Source organism: Cricetulus griseus, chromosome 6 (genome assembly GCF_003668045.3).
Source record: "Cricetulus griseus strain 17A/GY chromosome 6, alternate assembly CriGri-PICRH-1.0, whole genome shotgun sequence".
In the NCBI taxonomy this organism is placed as follows: Eukaryota; Metazoa; Chordata; class Mammalia; order Rodentia; family Cricetidae; genus Cricetulus; species Cricetulus griseus.
In genome coordinates, this window is record NC_048599.1 from 30,794,999 (window position 1) to 30,812,856 (window position 17,858).

Here is a 17,858-nt window from a genome sequence, read left to right on the forward strand (position 1 = left end):
CACAGTTTGTCGCAAGATGTATCTGAGGTCTACAAACAAGTGTGGCAGAGATGCAAGTTCAGAATTCATTAACTTATATGTGCTATTAAAGGCAAAGGACTGGAAGTGGTTAGCCAGGTCAAACATGTGGAAGGAAGAAGAAGATGACATTCTGCCTGTATAAGATGAAGAAATGTAGAAGCCAGCAAAGGGACACAGGAGGGGTGGTCAGTGGGTTTGGAGCAAAATTATTAGACCATCTCATTTGCAGTAGCTGGAAAACAAAATAACTCCCGAAATATTTATGTGGAAAAGTAAATCTCAGGAAAAAAAATCTTTGTAGTGACTAGTGACCACCAGTCTCTGGTTGGGGGTGGTAGAGAGACAAGAATCACATTGGTGTAACCTACCAGGAGTAGCTCTTTGACCACACAAGGTTGTGTCACCATCTTGTTCAAGCCCATCACATCCTACAACTCCCCACCTTCCCCACCCTGCCCTGTTTGCTGCTTTGCACTGAGAACATGTGGTTCTCTTTCAGCATTTGCTTATTTTTCATCTTCTATCCACCCTCATATCTCTAAAGAAACCAGACTTGGCATAGTCACCCGTCAGCAAACTTTTGATCAACTTCAGAATTCGTGGTGCAGGAGGGGAGCTCTGTTCAAGAAGTCTTGAATCTCAGTGTGTGTGCTTGTTAGGAGAAAATTTCCCGGGTGGGCTAAGGCTCATTCCTGTTTCATTGTACATATTTGTTCTTAGGAAAACATCCTCCTAAGCAGCTCAAAACCAACAAATCTAATATGTCCCAGGAGAAGGCACTTGGAAATAACTATGGTTTAGACATGTGGTATCGTTCCCAACCCCTGGCATTGTGCTCTTCCTACATGTGTGTCTCAATTCTATATAGCTTTCCACATTTTCTCAAAACCCATTTAGGCTAAATGACAAATATTAGTTAAGAACAGAGCAGTTTTGTTTTTCTGTTGTATTGTAGGATGGGTTCCTGACTATCACTCGCTAAACTGTCAGGTTAGCTGGTGAGTTTCCTATAACAACAATCTTCCTTCTCCATATTATTTTTATCAACTTTAGAGGAAAATCACATTTTTAATGGCACAGAATTCACTGTTTGCTTTATTGATTGTTTTTGTCCTTTAACTGGTGACACAGCCATGTGATGTCATTGCAGAGGAATGTTAACATCCCCCAAGACATTGAGCTTCTCAACCATGTTTGAGCAATTGGAAACAATTTTGTCAATATGATTCAACTACAAAACATTAAGAACACAAACATTCCCAGGGTGGCCTTTGCCCTTGCCTATGGCTTGGCCTTTAGGGAGGAATGTGATAGCTGCTGAGTGCCCTGGGAAGTCAGAGGCAATTGTGTTACCTCCAGGCCAAGAAAGAAAAGAGACACACACATTTTCTTTCCAGCCCCTTGTTCTTTCCTAAAGACTCCTTTTCCAAAGGGTCGAGTTGGACTGCTTATTTCCCTTCATTTCTACGCCAGGTTGCCACATGATGGTATGCAGAAAGAGAGATGGGTCGCCAGTAGCCAGACATCAGACAGTACGGTCTGAAAGAGCAGAGCCCTGCTCCCTTCACTGCCCTCTGATGGCACTGGGAATTCCTGGCCTCTGGTTTTACTACCTTCATCTACCCATCCACCTCCCTGACACACTTCCTTCCCATCTACCCCCTTATCATAAGGCTGCCTCCCATCCTGCCCACATCGGCCTTTCTGCTCACACACCTCTTGGTGCTCCGTGTGGCTTCCTTCCAACACCTTGCTGTGTCACCAAGTGGCATGCCAGCTTTGCTCTCTCTCCACATCTGTTGTAGAAAAGTGTCGGTGGAGCATGATTACCTAATGAGTGAGTTTCTGGCCTGCCTGGTGCCATCACCATTGGATCTTAAGTAAACACACAGAGGCTTGTATTAATTATAAACTGTTTGACCAATGTCTCAGGCTTCTTATTATCTAGCTATCTCTTAGTTATTAGCCCATTTCTATTAATCTATGTATCTCCATATGGTCTTGGTTAACTGGAGAATGCCCGGGGATCCTACCTTCCCAGTGGCTACATGCTCTCTCTCTCTCTCTCTTTCTGCCTTCTCCTTTCCCTGAAGTCTCCTAGTCTGGTAGCCCTGCCTATACTTCCTACCTGGCTAATAGCCAATAAGCATTTATTCACCAACCAATAAGAGAAACCTATATTCACATCATTTGGAAGGACAACCCCCATCACTTCCCTTCTTCTAATTATGCATTCACTCATTCATTTGGGTTGGGGACTTTCCCAGCATGTTGTTGCAAAGCATGTTGGGCTTCCTTAGCTTGTTCTTTGTTTCCTCTTAAGACAAGAAACACTTGATATTCACACAAGCTGCTGGCCAACCTGGCATATACTCTCACTATATAATACCATCCTCCTTGTTTGGCAAGGCTATGTAGTCCCCACCAGAGGTTAAACATAGGACACTGCCTGTGCTGGATAACTTTATGTCAACTTGACACAAGCTAAACTGAGAGGAGGGAACCTCAATTAAGGAATGACTCCATAAGATCAGGCTGTAAAACTTTTTATTAGTTAGTGATTGATGGGGAAGGACCCAGTCCATTATGGGAGGTGTGTGTCATCTCCGGACTTGTTGTCCTGGGTTCTACAAGAAAGAAGGCTGAGCAAACTATGAGGAGCAAGCCAATAAGTGGCACTTCTCCAGGGCCTCTGCATCAGCTCCTGCCTCCAGGTTCCTGCCCTTTTTGTGTCCCTGTCCTGACTTCTTTTGATGATGAAAAGTGTTGTGGAACTAGAAGTCAAATAAACCCTTCCCTCCTCAAGTTGCTTTGGTCATGGTGTCTCATCACAGCAATAGAAACCCCAAGTAAGACACTGCCCACTGTTTGTATTTTAGCCTCTAAAGTTGTGAGACAAATAAGCCTATTTTCTTTATAAAGTAAATGGCCTTGGAGATCCCGTTGTGATGTTATAAATCAGACTAAGATGGGTGTTTACTTGCTAGGAAAATAAGGTAGCAAGTGGGCACTATGGCCGACGAGGCAGAATGATTTATTTTCTCACTACTGAGTCATCTGTGAACACATGTACATCCTCTGAAAATTCCCTTTACCAAACTCAGTGCTTTGGGCTTTAAAACAGCTCCTTTGCCTAGGAATGGCCCTCAATATTGAGAGCATAAACCTGACCAATCTATCTCTAAGTCCTACCACTTCTATTCTTTCCCTAAATCAGTCATTTTCCACACATCCCTTCCTGGCATCACCCCTAGATCAAGCAACTATGCACTCTGGTTGACTTATGAAGACCACGTTTTACTTTATTCCTTCTAGTGACTGTGCTGTCACTATGGTCTGGCTTCTTTGATATGGCACTGGGGCCTTCCAGGTTCTGTCTCTTTTATCTTTTACCCTCTTGACTGAGGTCCTTCTCAGGCTCTGAAGGCCACACTTATAGGCTCCTCCTGCTTCAGGCAAAGGCCCTGCTCTCTTTTAGCCCAACACTTTACACTAAGTGTCTCCTCCTCTTGGTAAGCCCTCCATTTCTCTGAACTTCTACATCCTCAGTTCTTCGCTAGCTCCTCACAAGCCTTCAGATCTGGAGTTCACCATCAGCCCTTCTGCTCTTGGATGCCTCTTTTGATCCTGTGCTGGAGTTTGGCACATTCTCCAGTTTGTATTACTCTCCAAAATTACCCCTAACCTGACATGTTGTGTCATGACAGTCCCTGTAACATACTTGGCAGAGGTAGAGGCCATACTGTGCTCAACATGCCAGCCTGCTGCCAAGAAGAGCAAATATAGTTAGCAAATATTTGATGAGATTTTAAGTGGGTCACCTGGTATACCATAAAGGAGCAAGATGGGATATGTTCTCAAAGAGGAGGGGAACTAGACTAAAGCCTGACACAATCTCAATTTACAATAATGAGAAGTTAGGGTGCATTCATAAATTTTAACTGCATATTTGCAAAATAATGATGAGGTGCCTTTACTATAATATAACATTCCATTAACTCATGGATATATATAAGGTATGAGGTATATATTCTCACATTACATATTTTTTCTCTAATGTATGTGTATATATACATATATATACTTATGAATAAAAAGACTCCATTTGCAGGAAGGAAAGGGCATAAAGGAGGGTAATGGGGATAAGAGTAGTAATGGGGGAATGAGGGGCAAATATTGTGTTTTCTCCCCTATAAGAATCTAGATTGAATTATCTACACTTATATACAGGCTATGAAAGCAAATGGAGACTATGAGGGTAGAAAGGGAACCAATAAGAAATAGGAGGGGAATAGGAAGTGAATTTACAGGCTAGTCAGCTATAAGGGAACAGAGTCTACCTGAAAATTTCTGTGCTTGATGCCAAGAGAAAGCCTGGCTTCCTCCTCACCACGCAAGGAAGGCAGCATACAATCCTCTGGAGATGTTGAAGGACTCTAGTTCAAATGATGGATGCCTCTCCAGTAGCCAGCACTGCCTTCAAGAATTAGCCAGAACAGAGAGGGATTGCAAGGAAAGAGATACCTTGAAAAATGGAGCCATTAAGGGGTTAACCAGAAACCTGGCACTAGGGAAATTCCCCGGAATCTGCAAGGATGACCCCGGCTAAGAATCTAAGCAATAGTGGAGAGGGCACCTTAAATGCCCTTTACCTGTAATCAGATTGATGACTACATTGAATGCCATCATAGAGCCTTCATCTAGTAACTGATGGAAGCAGAAGCAGAAACAGAAGCTAAGTACTGGGCAGAACTCCTGGAGTCCAGTTTTAGAGAGGGAGGAGTGATAAGATGAGCAAAGGGGTCAAGACCATGCTGGGGAAATCTACAGAAACAGCTTACCTGAGCAAGTGGGAGCTCAATGACTCCAGAATGACAGCTGGGGAACCTGCATAAGACCTAACTAGGCACCCTGAACATGGGTGAGAGTTGGGGGCAGGGGGCTTGAGCAATTTATGGGGCCACTGGCAGTAGAAGCAGTATGTATCTCTAGTGCATGAACTGGTTTTTTTGGAATCCATTCCCTATGGAGGGATACCTTGCTCAGCCTAGATACAGGGTCAGGGCCTTGGTCCTATCCCAAATGATGTGACAGACTTTGATGATTGCCTATAGGAGGCCTCACCCTCTCTGAGGAATGGATGGGTATGGAATGGGGAAGTGGTGAGAGGAGCGGAGGGATGGGAGGGAGAAGGAACTGGGATTGTTATGTAAAATAAAGATCGTTTTAAAAATAAAAATTAGTAAAATAAAAAAATTTAAAGAAAGAACTAGCCAGAAAAACATGGAGTTTCCATTTAGCCACTTTTATAGCTGACTCTCAGTCTTATACTATAAACAAATGTTTCATTTTGTTGTTTTTTTTAATATTGGGAAATTAAATCTTATACATGTTGGCCAGTACTATACCATTGTGCTATATTGTGTGAACTATAATTCCAGCCCTTTTAACTTTTTTGCCTGGACAAAAGGTTTTACTAAATTTCCCAAACTGGCCTTGAATGTACTCTATAGCCCTAAAAGGGCCTGAATTTACAGTTCTCTGCCCTTTTCCTCCCTAGTAGCTAGTGTTACAGATCCATGTCACTAGGCACAGTTCAAATAGTACTATTCATATAAATCATAAGGTTTATTCTTCTCTACAGTTCTATGAAGTATTCGTACTGTGCCCATTTCAGAGCTAAGTGTGTGGTTTGAGGTCATGCATCTATGAGCAAAGTTGCAAAGGCCTGTTACATCACGAACATGAGGTCTAACATGAACAATACACTTTCCTTGGAGTTCATTCAACATGGGAGACGATAGGTCACTCATCGTCCACCCTCCCAGGTTTCCATCTTTCCCTGCTCCCACCAGAAGCTACACAAATTGTGAGCATTTTGTGGGGAAAGTGCTGAAAACTCCCCAACAAGAGCTCTTTGAAGTGTCTCCAGTTTCTGCACTCCCTAGGGGACAGCCACTGACCTCACTCCATTCTGAATTCTCTTCGAGCTCAAAAGTTGGCAGCTTCTTTGATGTGCTGCTGACCTTGGAACTCTATGAAAAGTTCCTCAAGATACTAAGCTAGACTTCATAGCTTCTGAGAATCCTTCTCCCACATGAGCACAGAAGGCCTTGAACTCTGTCCTGGCTGGGGTCTGCACTTGGCTCCCACAGTTAAAACAAGTCCATAGTTCTGCAGGACTTGGTTCTGGGTCCATATGGGTAGTGAGGAGTTGACAGTCAGTTGGGGGCTCCTTAGGAGATGCAATGGGGTTTGAGAGTTGGGTGGGAGGAGCCTGATCTCTAAGTTTAACTGAATAGTTAAGGAAATAGACAAATAGAAGGGTCAAATGACTCATCCAAGGTCCATAGCAACGCAAGTACAGTGCGAAGGTCAGATTTCTAGAAACTCCATTCCCCACTCAGCACTGCTGACAGACTCCCACTCACACAATCAGACCTGCTGAGGTTGTGTTTTGCCCTGTGCCAATCAAGATATCTTTGCTTTGGCAATGTTAGAGTAACATTTGTTATGGCTGCTGGTAAAATGTGTCTATTTTTTTTTCCTCTCCTGGACTATTCTCAACATCCCACAAACCTCCTGTCGCCCTTTCTTCTGTCTGGAACAATTCCCACCCTAGCCTTATACTCCCCCTCAGGTGCTATCTCATTTCCTTGCTAGGTTTAAAAGAAACCTCATTTTTTTTCTCTTGAACATGCTCAAAGCAGCATGCAAGAGCAAAGCTCAGATGCCTCTGCCACCTCTGGACTTCTATGCACTGTTTTGTTGACACTTGAAATAGAGCATTGAGTGTTTACATACATGATGTCTGTGCTGTTAAGTCCATTGCTGGGTTCTGTCTCCATTTCTTGACTTCAAAGCAGTGCTGGGTGCTGGAAGCCATGTCCTGCTCCTTAAGGATTTCTGATGCTGAATTTCCTCATGTCCGCTTCTCAGTTTGCTTTGCTGACTTTCTATCTTTCCTCCATAGCTTGTTTCTCCTTTCTGGGACACTAACTTTCCAGGCAATGTCTCCTAACCTTGAATAGTCTTACAGTTTAGCGAGGCTTTCTCATCACAATTCTATTGCATTCCCAAATAAGAATACTCAAGGAGCTTGAGGGAGGATGAAGTTTTTAAAATCCAAAGCTAGGAAAGTTGAGCACATTGTTTTGAAGTAATAATCCATAACCACAAGGTCTAATAACAAAAGAGTCTATCTGAAGCTGAACAGACAGGTGCTGGACAGATGTCCCTGCAGAAGGATTTGCTTACTTGCTTGTTTTTAGGTTCAGGTTGAAGTGGTCTTGGTATAAGCCTGGGGTTGTGAGACTCTTTGTGGTAATTTCCATCTTCAAACAACACTGAATGGTAACACATCCCCACAGCCCCCTTGCTTTATTTACTTTTATTTTTTAAGACTTGACAGAAGTAATTTATTTTGATTCTGACAACTACTGCATATGTGAAAGAAGCCTAGAAACACTCTCATGTAGATCTGACAAGATTGGTCTATTGGTGCTGGAAGTCAAAACGTACTTGCCATGGGTCAAGGCAGGAAACTTGATCTGGAAAAGACTTAGAGAACTGTCTGGAATGATGTGAACATTCATTCCTCGTGTTGCACTAAGTGATGATTATTCAGAGGTGTATCCACTGACAAAACTCATTGACTCAAACCCATATATATATATATGAGTTTCTGTTTAAAGCATTGAGTACCAATAGAAGTTAGGGAATTGTGTTCAGGAATTCAAGGCATATTGTCTGCAGTTTGAAGCCTACATCCATGGTTTCTGTTTCACCTGGGCATGGGAGTAGAACTTTGTTTCCAGGAACAGGAATTCCAGTCCAATGTTCTGAATCTGTGCTAGGCCCAGGCCTCCCTGTGTCTTCTGAACAAGATCACCATCCTGCATGAAAATGTCTAGGTGAGAAATAAACCCCACCTTGGGGCTAAAGAACAGAATCAAATACTTCAGTGTCTCCCACTAAAATTCCACAAGAAGAGACATCGAGTTCAACCCTAGCGTGATTATTCAGGGCAGCTGCACCAGGCTATGTTCTTGACTGCTGGCTTGAAGATGTCCTGAAGCTGCCAATATGCTTTATCACAATTTTACAAGAGCTAAGTGCTGGAAACCACAGCCAAGAACAACCCTTTCAGAGTAGAGAAATGTGTTTTCCAACTGATGGAGAGATGAAAGCTTACAACCTTTGAGGGGAAGTCTGCACAGCTGTGCAATTATCTGGGTAATCCCCCCTTCCTAAGAAGAAGACACAGAGGCCAGAGATAGAAATGCTAAACAAACAAATACCAATTGGGGTAATTCCAGGGGTGTGGAAAGTCCATAGTGTGTCTGTGTTCTGCCTTCTGGGAACAGAAGGGCCACCTGGCACTGATGTATGAGCTGAGAAGCACACCTGCACCACTGTGGCCAGTTCTATCTTGATCTGCCCATAGGTCATTGGTGTAGCTTCTAAATCCACCTCTCTAGCTGTGCTGTGTGGTTTGTGTTTTTTTTTCCAGATGCCCCCCCTAAAAAATTTTAAGTCTTATTCACTTGGCTACATGTTTGTGGGTATGTGAGGGGCTAGAGGTTGACATCAGGTATCTTCCTCAGTCACTTTCCACCTTAGTTTTGAGACAGAGTCACTCACTGAGCTTTTAGGCTCAGAGATTGACTAGACTGGCTGACCAATGAGCCCCAGGGATCCTCTTGTCTGTCTCCCTAGCACTGGGATAAGAGGTAAATGCCACCATGCCTGGAGTTTAACATGGGTGCTGCGGATCTGAACTCAGGTCCTCATATTTACACAAGCAAGCATCCCCCCAGATAAAAGATACATTTAATGTACACACTCTATCAAACATCATAGCTTAGCTTACTTTGTCTTAAATATGACAGAACACCAATCTTGCCCTAAAGCCGAGTGGAACCAATAACAAAAATCCCATTTTATTATAAATATGAAAGATCTCATGCAATCTATTGAAATTTGTATCCCGACTGTTGTCAATACACTGTAAAGAATTAGACCATTGGCCTTTATACCACTGTGGCTGGCTACTACTGCCTGACATCTTGAGAGAAGTATGGTAGGATGTGTCACTAGCTGAGAAGATCCACACTCAATATTTCAAGTACCATGTCTAGTAAATGTGTTTTGCTTTTGTATCATTACAAAAAGAAAGTCTCAAGTCCTAGTAGGATCAGCCAGTCTGGGCCGAGTCTCCATCCACAAAAGTAGAACATATAAAATTCTGCCATACTATGACACTGCTTTTTAGTTTTCTTCTCTGTCAATTTGTCATGAAAGTTTCCAGGAGAACTTGTATTAGAAGCAAAGTGTTCCACAGTATCACAGGTTACTTTCTCAATCATTTGTTACTAAAATTAGATACAGGGGGCTGGAGAGATGGCTTCGGGTGTTGAGAGCACTGGCTACTTGCTTTTCCAGAGGCTCCAGGTTTAATTCCCAGCACCCACATGGCAGTTCATAACTGTTTGTAACTCCAGTTCCAGGGGATCCAATACCCTCACACAGACATGAATGCAGACAAAGCACCAATGCACATAAAATAAAATAAAATAAAATAAAATCTTTTTTTAGAAGACACATGATACATTGATAGGCAAAGCTACTTTAATGCTGAACGCAATGGAGTCAGAACTAGATTGACGGCAGGTAGTTTATTAAAGGGATAGTACTCATGTAAGGGCCAGTGACCAAGTTTACACTGGAGCCAGAGAGACCCACAGATGTCCGCACAGCCAGGCGGGAGCAAGAAAAGAGAGGGCCATGCTCGTGCCTCTCTAATACTTAAACCCTTGCTACATCACTCGAACCACATCCACTTGGTACCTAGCTATCCCCAAGCACGCATGGTCAGCAGTACCTCTAAACAGGATTACTGCCTACACTACTTATTGGGTATTTTTAATTTTTATTTTATTTTTTATTCTTTTGTTTTTTGGTTTTTCGAGACAGGGTTTCTCTGTGGCCTTGGAGGCTGTCCTGGAACTAGCTCTTGTAGACCACCCTGGTCTCGAACTCACAGAGATCCGCCTGCCTCTGTTTCCCAAGTGCTTTATTTTTTATTCTTATTGATTATCTTATTTATTAATAATCTATTATTAGAAATAATAATAAGAATATTGTTAATAAGAACATAATGACAAAGTAAATTTATTATTTTTTATTTTTATTTTATTTTCTGTTAATTAATTTCCCAGCACAATCACAATTTTCCCTCCTTCCCTCTTCTCCTCCCAGTTCCTCCCCCCATCAAATCCTCCTCTTTTCTTTTCAGAAAAGGGCAGGCCTACCATGTATATCATCCAACTATGACATGACAAGCTGAAGTAAGGCTAGACATCTCCTCACCTATTAAGGTTGGATGAAGCAACCCAATAGAAAGAAAGGGTCCCAAAAGCAGGTAACAGAGTCAGAGATAGCTCCACTGTTAGGATTCCCACAAGGAAACCAAGCTACACAACTGTAACATATCTGCCGAAGGCCTAGCTCAGTCCCTTGCAAGCTTTCTGGTTGACAGTTGGTATCTGTGAGCCCCTATAAGCCCAAGTTTAGTTGATTCTGTGGTTTTTCTTGTGGTATCCTTGTCCCCTCTGGCTCCTATAATCTTTTGTCACCTTCTTCCACAGGATTCCCCAAGGTCTGCCTAATATTTGGCTGTGGAAAACTTGATATTTTGAAATAGAAGATTCTTCTTTTTTTAATCCACTTAGAGTGATAGATCTAACCAATCACTAATTTAGCAGGGACTGATGGGAAAAGGTGGAAGGTTAGACCAGATTGCCTAGTCCTCTGCTTCTAGAACTTTATACACGTCACCTTCATCACTAAAAACCACTAACATCATCACAGAGCACAGGTCCCTAAAACAAACCCCTCTTCACAAACTGGCCTTCCTGTTAAAAATGGAAGGTGCACTGAAATGCACTCTTGTGCTCCATCTAGGGAGAGCAGAGGGAAGCATAAACTGAACAGAGGTATGGATCTTGAATCACCAACAGCTTGTTAGTAAGACAAAATGACAAGGTAGCTACAGGAGACCATGGTGTTTGCAGGAGTAAGACACCCATGAAACAATGTAGATGGGCAAGGAGGTGGAGGCTTGTGGGATAGGCATATTCTCTGATCCTGGGGACCTTAGGGCTCTGTGACCACAGACTTAAGAGGATGCTGTTTTATGGCACCTGGGTAAATGGAAGGAAACAAAACAGATTTCAGGACTACAGACCAAGCTCATGTCACACTCCCAGGGCCAGACATATGTCTCACATTTGCCTGGTGGCCCACCAAGAATAGGTCACTGAGAAGCTACAAATCAAGTCAGAGATGGCCCACCATCTCTCTTGATCAACAGATCCTCATAAAGGTAAAGTCAAACACATCTAGATGGTCTTGGCATTGGAAAGTTGGCAAAAATCTCAAAGATGGCTGGATGATGTCATTAGCATGGATATTTTGTCAAGATGTTGGTGAACATGACTGGTTAAAAATGAAATGAAGAGTAGTGGTACAGACCTGTTTAGTAGGTCTTTCTTGTTAAACTTTCTTTGGACCACCAGCCCCCAAATAATGACATGGAGACACATTATTATGAAAGCTTAGCCTTTAGCTTAGGATTGTTACCAACTCACTCTTATAACTTAAATTAACCCATTTATATTACTCTACATTCTGCTATGTGGCTTCTTAACTATCCTCCATAATGTAGTCCGACTTCTTTAGTGTCTCACTGGCATTTCCTCCTTGCCAGATTCTGAGTTCCTATTTCTATCCGGAAGTTCTGCCTAACCTCTCCTGCCTACCTGTTAGCCATTCAGCTCTTTTTTAAACCAGTCATAATAAAACAGCAACACATATTTACAGTGTGATCAAATATCTTGCAACAGAGCTTGAGTGACAGCATTTGGGAAGCTGAAGCAGAAAGATTATAAGTTCCAAGCCAGCCTAGGCTATGCAGTGAGACACTATATCAAAATAAATTATAATACAATGTAATAACTACTGGTAAATTTAGATGACAAATGATAAACCAAGAAAGTTAATTGTGACAAACTAGAATTCTTCTATTTTTTAACTTATAGAAAGTACATATAAGTTTAAAGAAAAAAAACACTCAACCTGTAAAGACAAATCTGATCTATCCTCACTGTTGTTCTACATAACTCCCCTCTCGCTTTCAGTCTCTCTCTCTCTCTCTCTCTCTCTCTCTCTCTCTCTCTCTCTCTCTCTCTCTCTCCCTCCTTTCTTTCTTTGGGGGTACAGTGTTTTATGTAGCCAAGGCTAATGTCAAACTCACTGTTTAGCTAAGGATGACCTTGAATCTTCCTATCCTCCTGCCTCTACCTTCCAAGTGCTGAGATTATGGACATCTTGTATGTGGTGCTTGGTATTAAACACAGAACTTTATGCGTGCAGTGTGAGCATGCTACCAACTAAGCTGCATCTCAGCCAGACCCTTTTCATTCAGATTTCTTTGGGAAAAAAAAAAGCTGCAGTGGCAAGAAATCACAATACCTGACACCAAGAAATGATAGGCAGTGTTTTTGACCTATGATGTTTCATGTTGCAGATTGTGTTTTAAATTTCTGTATATGATTGGCTTGTTCCCCCAAAGAGATTGTGAGAGTTTAATACTGTGTATTGTCCTTGTTTATACTAGAATGATATTCGATCCTTCTATTTGAGGTAGATACCATTTTGGTAGTCTTTCAATAAACACCACTACAGATTGAATGAATGCAATATTCTAGTGTTTTCTCTATTGTGGTGTAAATAACTTTCCGGAACTATTGGATAAGAGTATAATGAGACATAAATCAGAGACCTCAGAGCTGTGGACTTGGCTGTCACCAAGAGTCTTTAACCTTTCCTATGACATTATCACAATGATGGCAAATAAACTTCACTGCTGGGGTCGACCATGTGACACAAATCAGCACATAAGCAAGCATGATGCAAACAGAGCCCTCACAAACTTGCATGTATGCAATGATGTGACTCACTAAATGAGGGATGCAGAGGGAGGTCATTATCCAGCCACAACAGAGCAGAAAGCCAAAGACGTGGGTTGTGGGAAGCCGAAACACCTAGGGCTGAATAGTCAGGAGTAGTGGCTCAGGACTCAGGGGCTGTTTCTTACAGTTGGATGACTGGGAGTCAGGACTCCTGGCAGCTGCCCTTGGTTCCTGTGGTATCACACTCTTAACCTCTGGGGTAAAGGGTGAAAGGAACCCTCTAAAAAAAAAAAGCAGCTGGAATAGGTTGGCATTAAAAGCAAGCATTTCTCACCAAATCTCCATGCCCTGTGACTCACCCAAGAATGGCTCTTCTGACATTCCTGAGCTGCCCCTGTGCAGGAACAGGATAGACGTGTTCTTGTGAACTTTCTTATCAGAAGCTTGTGTAACCAGCCATTTCTCTGCCCTTGGAAACGCACACATCACCTCTTGCCCTTTAGGACTTTCAAACCACTTATCATTTCCCTTTACTCCCACAGTCTTCACGTCATGGTTTGTGGACACCCACAGGAAACCCACCCTCTCTGAATACGACTTTCACTTCATCCTGTACAGTCACCCTGCTGAGCTGTGTCAGAGGGACAAAGAATCTCAAACATGTTTGCCAGAGCACGGGACCATCTCCCTAGTCGTCATCTCCTATTACTTTCTCATTTCATCTTAACCCTTATTCTACATTGACACACATGGCAATATAGAACTCAGGCCTGCTCACACATTCTCACACAGATGCACAGAAACCTGGATGTGGGATGTGTGTCAGAGATCTGGAGAGGAAGGCTGACCTCTCATTGCTAATTTCAGTTTCCCACTTTGTAACTTTCACATTCCCTGCTAACTCATAGGCCCCCAAGTTAATGTTCCAGACTGTAGGTTCAATGCTTTCCTGTTTCTGGAAAGCCAATGTGAGTCAGCTCCTAGAATCCTAAGAGGAAAGTGTAAACAAGCATCAAGAAGCTGAGGCACAATGCAGCAGCCACCACTCCCACCACCACCCCATTTTCAACCTTGGTTTCTGGATCCTTCACACCCAACAGTTGAGGGCTAGATTTACTATAGTTCTCTTACCTTCTATCTGTTTCCAGATATTTCTATTCAGATAAATCTAGGTATTCGAACCCAAACTGTTGAAAACTTCTCTATTAGGCTGATTTTAATTATCAACTCGACACCACCTGTAGTCACCTTGGAATGGGGTTTTAATGAGGATTTGTCTAGAACCAGTGGGGGATTGTCAAAGTTAGGTTAGTTGATGTGGGAATACTCACTTGAGTGTGGGTGGAACCATTTCATGGACGGGGCCCTAGAATGAAGGACAAGGAGAAAGTGGGCTAAACACTGGTGCATATGAATTGATTGTTCTCTGCTCTTGACTGTGGATATAATATGGAGAGTTGCTTCAAGTCCCTGTTCCCTTCCTGTAATGTTAGAATTGTGGCCAAATAAATGCTATCTCCCTTAAATTGTTTTAGTTTTTTCAGGATACTTTAGCACAGCAACAATAAATGACAGAAGATGCTCCTTCACCCCACATCAATCCAAGTAACATGCTCCAAGGAAACACCTTCAACAGGTATCACACACCTGCCCACCATCTCTCCACATCTGTCTATCCTATAGATGCTACCTCAGAACAGCTGAAGGTCCCATCTGGCTGCTGAAACTGCCTTCTTTCTGCCCTCACACACCTAGCCTCTGCCCCACTGTTCACACATAGCATGAAAATTCTCTCTTTAAATCAGGCCACTACTAAGGTAAGTGTTTGCCATCTCTCCTCTGTTTAGTGGGAACGCCAATTCTCAGCAGTCTCAGAACTTCTCTGTACTCAGGCCCAGATATCCCACAAAACTCTCTGCTTAAGGGGTAAAGACCAGGCTGGTGAAGCCCACAGAAACAGCTGACCTGAACAGGGGGGAGCTCATGGTCCCCAGACTGATAGCTGGGAAACCAGCATAGGACTGATCCAGACCCACTGACCATGGGTGTCAGTGAGGAGGCCTTGGAAATCTATGGGGGCTCTGATAGTAGATCAGTACTTATCCCTAGCATAGGAATGGACTTTGGGTGCCAATTCCACATAGAGGGATACTTTTTCAGCCTAGACACACAGGGGAGGGCCTAGACCCTATCCCAAAGGATATGACAGACTCTGAAGATCCCCCATGGAAAGTCTCACCCTCCCTGGGGAGCAGAAAGGTGATGGGATAGGTAGGGTGTTAATAGGGGGCAGGGGAGGAGGAGAAGGAGAGGGAACTGGGATTGACATGTAAAACAATCTTATTTCTAATTTAAATTTAAAAATAAAATAAACCTCTCTGCTCCAGATTATCTATCTATCTATCTATCTATCTATCTATCTATCTATCTATCTATAGATACAGATAAAGATATGGATATATAGATATAGACATAGAATATATATTATATATCTGTATATCACATATATAATGCATACATACATACATACATACATATGATTTGTCAGTCTGCTGGTCACACAGGAGCTTCAAGCATTCTGATCCACAGTCTTGCTTTTTCTTATCCTATAGCTTACTCCTACATACAGTTCAAAACTCGGTTAAATGTGCCATTCCCCAGAAACCTCTCAGATCATTGCACTGCAGGGAGTTTTTGTGCCTCCAGACTATGCTTCATTAATTCCCAGGTCAACTCTTGTACTCTAATACAAGATCCAGCCTATCATAGTCTCTGTTACTTCACACATACTCTGTGCACCATGCCTATAGAGAATAAGATCAAACCAAAGGCTCGGCTGTTTAAGCTATGACACTGCCATTTTCCAATGGTTCAGAGAGCCATGTGTGGTGGAACCTGTCTCTAACCACAGCACTTGGAAGACTAAGGAAGGGGTCTATAAAAAATACCAAAACCTGAAAACCAAGCAACAACAAGAACCATATAGGGAGGCATGCTGAAAAGTAGCGTCAAGGGAGGTGGTAGTTTGAGGGTCAAGACTTCCATCCTGCAGGGTGAAAAGAGCCAAGACCCACATTCCCTGCAGGAGGGAAGTGTGTGTGATCACAGGGGCAGGGTGGGCTTCAGATTTAAGATCCATCTCATCAAGGGACTGATTGTGTCTGGAAGTCAGCTCTAGCTTTGAGTGGGAGGGAAGATTAGGCTGTAACCTAGCAATGACCCTGATGTGCACAGTAGATGGATTGTACTTTTTGCTGCACAAATATGTTTGGAAGTCATTAAAACAGCATGTAGTGTTGACCAAGAGTTTAACAAGAGCCAGGTACTCCCTTCGCCTTTCGAATAGGGCACCCTTTTCATGACTAGCCTTTCATTGGTGGGCTCCACTGGGTGGTCCTTACTGTGCTTTCTCTCCAGATTCCGGCTTTATCATGTTACACTTCCCAAAGGTTGGGCCATGTGTCCTTAGGGTACCACTCCCTCCTTGTGAGGCCTCTCAAGTGTGCGGTTGGATGGATGAGCCATCTTCTAATGACTTCTAGAGAATAATAGCACATTGTCTCTACCTCCCCTAACAACCTATTCCCTGAGTGTGCTCTAACGGGCCTTGGCTGCAACTTCAGCTTTCCCTCTGTCCTCCTTTTCTTTCAGGTTTTCACTTTCAGGGAAGCATCATTGGAAGCTGCCAGGAACTCTGCCTTCTGAGTGGCAGCCTCCAAGTCCAGAAAATATGCTCAAGCCTATGCTGTACTTTCACAAAGTCTTCTGCAAACTTTCTTTAAGAAAGAAATGTAAGCCATTTCCTGTGTGCCTGCAGACAGCTAGGGTGGAACTGTTCTGCAAATATACACTGGACAATGACGGTTCTGCATTTTGTTGTTGCTGTTGCTGCTGTTGTTGTTTTTGAGTCCGGGTCTCACTATGTAGCTCTGGGTTGCATGGAATTCACAGCAATCCCCCTGCCTCTGCCTATCAAGTACTGGGGTTAAAGACATGTGCCACCATACCTGGCCTACCTTACCACCTTTTGAAGTATCCTTTCTTGGAGATCACACATTCATCTCTGCTCTTAGAGGGAGGTTTGAGCCTCACAGGACATCAGTTTAGCTTAATCTAAAATTTACTAAGGCAGGATTTTCTATTTTATGCTAGAGAATGTAGTGCTACAATAATGTATAGCTTCCCCTCTTGTCCTCAATCAGTCATTCTTCTGGTTCCTAGAAGGCCACGTGGCATGACCAAGAAAGGAAGAGTCACAAAGAGGAGCTTGGCAAATTCTGGGCCCTCGGATGTAACACGCATAAACACCTACTAGTCTGCTTCTTGCTGATGGCACAATGCAACATGAAACCATCTTCGGCACAGCACATCTGCAACGTGACACACATCACAACACTTACAACATGACACACAGCAAGATACTACTTACAACTGACACACCAATAACATGGCACACAATAAGACAAACAGTATAATATCACCTACAGCACAAAACACAGCAACACACACACACACACACAGAGAGAGAGAGAGAGAGAGAGAGAGAGAGATGGGGGAAAGGGAGTGCACATCTACAGCACAGTCTCCTTACAACATAGCACCCCTACAGCAAGAGTTTATCATCACATTAAATGAAACAATGCATAATGGGCACCTGTAGCACTCTGTTTCTATCACTACAGCAAAATACCTGAAGGTGGTTAACTGTAATGGAAGGGTTTGATTAGCTCATAGCTCATGAGGCTCAGGGACATGGCACTAGTGGAGCCTCTGGTGGCTGCTATAACAATGGCATTAGAACGTATGAGAGGAAGAGATCATACCCCAAACAAGAACCCAGAAGAAAAATACAGGGGTCAAGAT

General features: G+C 42.9%; 1 long non-coding RNA gene across 2 annotated transcripts in view; it reads right to left on the reverse strand.

Annotated features, from left to right (window-relative positions):
- Positions 1-13,515, reverse strand: part of LOC118239071 — a 37,967-nt gene extending 24,452 nt beyond the window's left edge. For both annotated transcript variants that reach the window (XR_004770527.1, XR_004770526.1), the window contains exon 1: positions 13,355-13,515. This is a non-coding gene — a long non-coding RNA (uncharacterized LOC118239071). The remainder of the gene's footprint in view (positions 1-13,354) is intronic.
- Between the last annotated feature and the right edge of the window lie 4,343 nt (positions 13,516-17,858).